Consider the following 5,592-nt stretch of genomic DNA (forward strand, 5'->3'; position numbering starts at 1 on the left):
TTTATTGTTGTGGACTGCAGCTGAACCTAGAGTTTGGCATTATGTTTCAGAAAAACCTGGAGCAATAGCTGTATGAAACCATCACTCTTAAAGTGACATTTTAAATCCAATATGCAACCTATTAAGAAAGGTAAATTAAAAAACAGTGACAATACCAAAAACTAAATGCTGGTGAGGATTGAAACTGGATTTCTCATACACTACTGGTAGAAATGTAAAATGACACGGCCACCCTGGAAGATAGTTTGACAGCTTCTTAAAGTACTAAACATACACTTACCATTTGACCCAGCAATTACACTCCCAAGCATTCATCTCAGAGAAATGAAATTTATGTCCACATAAAAACCTATACTTGACTGTTCACAGCAGGCTTCTTTGTAATAGCCCAAAACTGGACACTACCAAAATGTCCTACAATCAGTTAATGGTTAAACAAACTGTGGTACATTCATACTATGGAATACCACTAAACAATAACAAGAAATGGACTATCAATATGTACAACAACCTGGATGGATCTTAAGGGCATTATGCTGAGTGGTGGGGGAGGGAGGAGCCAATCTCAACTATCACATACTGTATGATTCCATTTGTACGAAATTCTCAAAATAACAAAAATATAGATATGGAGAACAGATCAGTGGTTGCTATGTGTTAGGGAAGGAGAGAGGTGTCATCAGGGCAGTAGATATGACTATAAAGGGACGGCACAAGGGATCTTTGTAGTGACAAAACAGTTCTGTATCATGATTGCAGTTGTGGTTGTATTACTCAACACATGTGATAAAATTACACAAAACTAAATACACACATTCAATCGCACATGCCCATACACAGAAGTGAGGGCATGTAAAATTGGTGAAATCTGAATAAGGTCTGTGGATTGTACTAATGTTGATTTATTGGTTTTGACATTGTGTATGATAGTTATGTAATGCTATCTTTGGAAGAAACTGAGTGAAGAGTACCGGGGATCTCTATAAACTATTTTTGCAACTTCCTGTGAATATATAATTATTTCAAAATAAATAAATTAAATTGAACTAACCCAAGATGTGACATTCATAAAAGATTGTAGAAAAGAGGAGGATGACAGCATCTGCCTGTTTACTATCTAGTGAAATTTAAAAAAAGAAAAGCACTCCTTCCCTAAAAAAAAAAGAAAAAAGAAAAAAAAATTCACTAGCAACAACCAGACAAGGAAAGCAATATCATACACTTGATGCCACAAACTTCAAAAAGGGATAACTAAGGAAAGAAACAAACAAACAAAAATGATAACCAGGGAAAGAAAAATGCATAACTGGTGCAAAATAGTGGAGCAGAGTTCCTAACTTTGTCCCCACGACCCAGAGGCAAGACTGAGAAAGGAAGTTGAGTCAATAAAATTGTGCCTCATTGCGCAGTCTCTCTGGCATGCTCCCTTAGGGAAGGAGTGATAGTGTAATTATGAGTGAGTAGCCAGGAAAATATTATTTTTAACCCTCAAGGTGATGGAGCTCCCTATACCCCACTATAGCAAGACTCAGGAAGGAGGTGCTATTGGGCTTGTCATATGGCAGGGAGGGGCTCTCTCCTGAGTTGGAGGAATATGCCCAAGACCTGTGGGAGATGGACACCTCCTAGACTGTGTGGAATAGTAGATCCTGGTACAGAGTATACAATGAGACCCTAGGGGGAAGCAGGCCCAATATTCCTGTAGGAATGTGCACAATGGCAGGATTCTGCTCCCCCTCCTATAGACTCTTCATATTATAGAAAAGTAGACCAAGAGTTTGAAAGAGTGAAAATTGCTACAAACTTTTTGATGCTTCCTCCATTGAGAAGTAGGGTCTGTGATCTTCCCACTAGAATCTGGCTGTGCTCTGTGATGGATGTGACCTATAGAACAATGTGGAGTGACATTGTGCCAATTTCCAGGCCCAGGCCTTAAGAGACTGGCATCTTCCACTTCCTGCCTCCTGAAACAATTGCTCTTAGAGCCCTAAGCCCCCCATCCAACCATCCAGCTTGGAGAGACAATGTCAGAAAGCCCTGAGACTATAAAGGGAGGGAGAGGGGTCCAGCTGGGCCCAGTTTCTAGCCTTCCCACCAAGACACCAGGCAGGTAGATAAAGCCACCTTGAACCCTTCAGACTAAACTAACCAAAATCTGAATACAGTTGAATGACCCCGATCAGTGCCACATGGAGCAAAAGAATCATCCAGCCAAACCCTGCCTAACTCCCTGGCCCATAAAGTCATGAGATAAAATAAAATGCTTATTGTATTGGAGGAAGTTTGTTACACTGGAAAAGAGAGCCACACCAGTCTCCAAACTGAAACCCAAAGGGGTAAAGACAAATTGATCCCAGTTAAGGTGAGTATAGTAGGGGCTCATATGGAACGATATCTACCTAGAACAAAACAAGGGCAATCATTCAAAGGTATAAATGCATTTCACATATTGTATGGGGGTTAAATATGGACAGTATGTCTTGTTCGCTTGATCAGGGACAACTGGGTGCCCAGGCCAGAAAGGGGTATCTGAAGGGAAGTTGATCAGAGGTTTTTCAAAGTTTCTGAGGTTGCTGAGACCAAGGAAGGATTCCTTAGATGTCTTGTCTTTGCCGTCATCAGTCATTGCAGCCCCTGACACCTTGGCTGATCAGAGAAACTGCACTAATATTGTCTCACTGTCATGCCCTAAGCCAAGTAATCTGTGTAACAGTGCCACAATTTCCAAAGCTAAACATGCAACTGTGCTAGATATGCAACTGTGCTATCAAGGTAAACTATGAAATGGTGAGCCCCTTAGAAGCTTGGTCATTATTGTGCAATTCACTTTTCTGGTTTTTCTCAGAGAGGCATCAAGCAGAATCCATCCTCACTGAGTCAGAGAAAAGGAAAGGTTTGGCTGGAGCTGCCAACATTAAGCAAGAGCCTGCCAATACATGGCAGAGTCACCAGCCGAGCATGCTACAAAAAAAAAAAGAAGAAATGGGAGAAAGAGAAGGAACAGAGGGAGGAGGCAGAAAAGAGGAAGGTAGAAGAGAAAATAAAAATGACAATAAAACACTAAACATCTTGACAAAGGAAGCAAAAATCAAAGACTTCAACCTGGAAAAAGCATAACTTAAAAAATAAAAGCAAATTTTCTGAGGGGTGAGTGCTATAGATCTTAATAAGAGTATGAGTCAGTAAAATAGGAGCTCAAAGACGAAAGATGAAATAGAATTTGGTGAAAAGGAAAATGAGGAGCTAAGGGGGGAAAAAAATCAAGAACCAAAACAGCAACATATAAGATCTAACAAATAAATTAGGAAGAAGAAGGGATGGGTCTTAAAATTTAATTAATGACATGAAAAAAAAAGTCATCCCAGGACAATGAGGTTAGAGCAAAAATGAGCCAAAAGAAGAGTGATTTTTGTCCTTGACATAAAAGAACCCAACAACACATGTAAGGAATGACGCAGAGATAAAATGCGAGAAATTTTCCCTGAAATAAAAGAACTGAATTTTCACATCAAAAGGGTATACCATATGCCAGGGGAAAAAGCTGTTACAGAAAGTCCAAACTGAGACACAATCAGTTTTTTTAAATTACTGAACTTCAAAAGCGAAGTTCAGGCATTCAAAGATATAAGGCAATTCACCACCTCAAACGTCTCCATAACAACTTCAATGCCAAAAACAGTAGAGAGAGAGCTAAAAAAAATTCTGAAGGAAAGAACACACAACATAAGAATATTATACCCAGCCAAGTTATCATTCGAGTACAAAGACAATCTCTGACATTCTCTAGCATGAAAATTTCAGATAATATAGCTCCTGTGAGTCCTTCCTGAAAAAACAAACAAACAGACAAACAAAAAACTCTGTGTTGAAACTCAAGTGCAAAAGAAGGAATCAGAATAAAGAGTGTGGAGATAGCAACACTGAGAAAGAAGCCTCAGGGTGAGCATCAAATCCATGTACATATTGAACTGTAACAAACCGTTTCTAACGTCTACTTTATAAATCTCAACAAAGTTAAAACAATTAACATCAAAGGGTGAGAGAAGAATTGAAGAGGAAGAATGAGGAACTAATTACCTTATCTAATATGTAGTAGGACTTCTGTCTGCAAAATAAAAAAATAAACTGAAACATATAAGTAATATCTATAGAGTGGCTTCCATCTTTTAATGCTTTCCATATCTTAATCTAGAAAGCACTTGAAGAACTTTTTTTTATTTCAGAGTGAGGAAATATTTTTCTGAAGTTCAGCAGGTCCAGTTTCATTTCATTTTTTTCTAACTATTGAATTAAAATAAAATTAATTTAACCTTTTTATGTTAAAATAGTATATATAATATAATCCCATTCCTATACAATTATTTATATCAATTTATGTTTCTGTATTTAAATTGAAGAAAGAAATGGTAAAAATTGTGTCCAAAATATTAATATTACTTATTTCAGAGTGGTAGCATTTGAAATGATTTCTTGCCTTCTTAAAAAAATTTACCATGATGCTTCAACTTTTAAATGAAAGTGTATTACTTTTATGAAGTAACGAAGTTACTATTTTTAAATAACTATTAATAAATACACACAGGTACATTTTAATGTTAATTGACAGATTTTTTTTGCAACTTTGAAAGAAAAGAAGTATTGAAAAGGGACTGTACAGTGAAACAGCACAAGCAAGCAAGCAAGAAAATAAAAAAAGTGTCTAAAGCCTTCTTCAAGGTTAGTTTTAAATCACTTTAGGTGCTCACTTTGGCAGGACATATTCTAAAATTGGAAGAATACAAAGATTAGCATAGCCCCTGTGACAGGCAAATTCATGAGGTGTTCCATATTTTTGGTGCAGTTGCTATGGAAAAGAGTGTGGCAGCTCCTCCAAAATTAAAAATAAAAATGACCATTTGATTCAGCAATTCCATATCTGAGTATATGCCCAAAAGAATTGAAAACAGAGTCTCAAAGAGTCATTTGTACATCCACATTCAGCATTATTCACAATAGACAAAAGATGGAAGCCATCCAAGTGTCCACTGATGAATGGATAAACAAAATTTGGTATAGACAGGCAGTGGAATATTATTCAGCCTTAAAAACAAACTCAGTAGGGTGGAAAAGGTGAAGGAATTAAGAAATACAAATAAGCAGTTATAAAAATAGTCATGGGGATGTAAAATACAGCATAGAGAATATTGTCAATAATATTGTAAAAATTATGAATGAGGTCAGATGGGTACTGGACTTATCAGAGTGATCACTTCCTTAGTATGTAAATGTCTAATCACTATGTTGTACACCTGAAACCAATATAATATTGTGTGTAACTGTAATAGAAAAAATTTAATTATTTAAAAAAATAGCTGAGTAAAAAGGGGAAAAAATCCTGTCACATGCTATGACATGGATGAACTTTGAAGACATTATGCTAAGTGAAATAGTCCACTAACAAAAGGACAAATAATGCATGATTCCACTCATTTGAGGTACCTGGAGTCATCAAATTCACAGAGACAGAAAGTAGAATGGTGGTTGCCAGGGGCTGGGGGAGTGGGGATTGGGAAGTTATTGTTTTAATTGTGTACAGATTTTTAGTTAGAGAAG

At 37.0% G+C, this 5,592-nt stretch overlaps 1 pseudogene; it reads left to right on the top strand.

Annotated features, from left to right (window-relative positions):
- The first annotated feature begins 4,737 nt into the window (after positions 1 to 4,737).
- On the top strand, positions 4,738 to 4,833 carry LOC111738293 (annotated as a pseudogene).
- The last annotated feature ends 759 nt before the right edge of the window (positions 4,834 to 5,592 follow it).

This window comes from Pteropus vampyrus, unplaced genomic scaffold (assembly GCF_000151845.1).
Source record: "Pteropus vampyrus isolate Shadow unplaced genomic scaffold, Pvam_2.0 Scaffold36, whole genome shotgun sequence".
Lineage (NCBI taxonomy): Eukaryota > Metazoa > Chordata > Mammalia > Chiroptera > Pteropodidae > Pteropus > Pteropus vampyrus.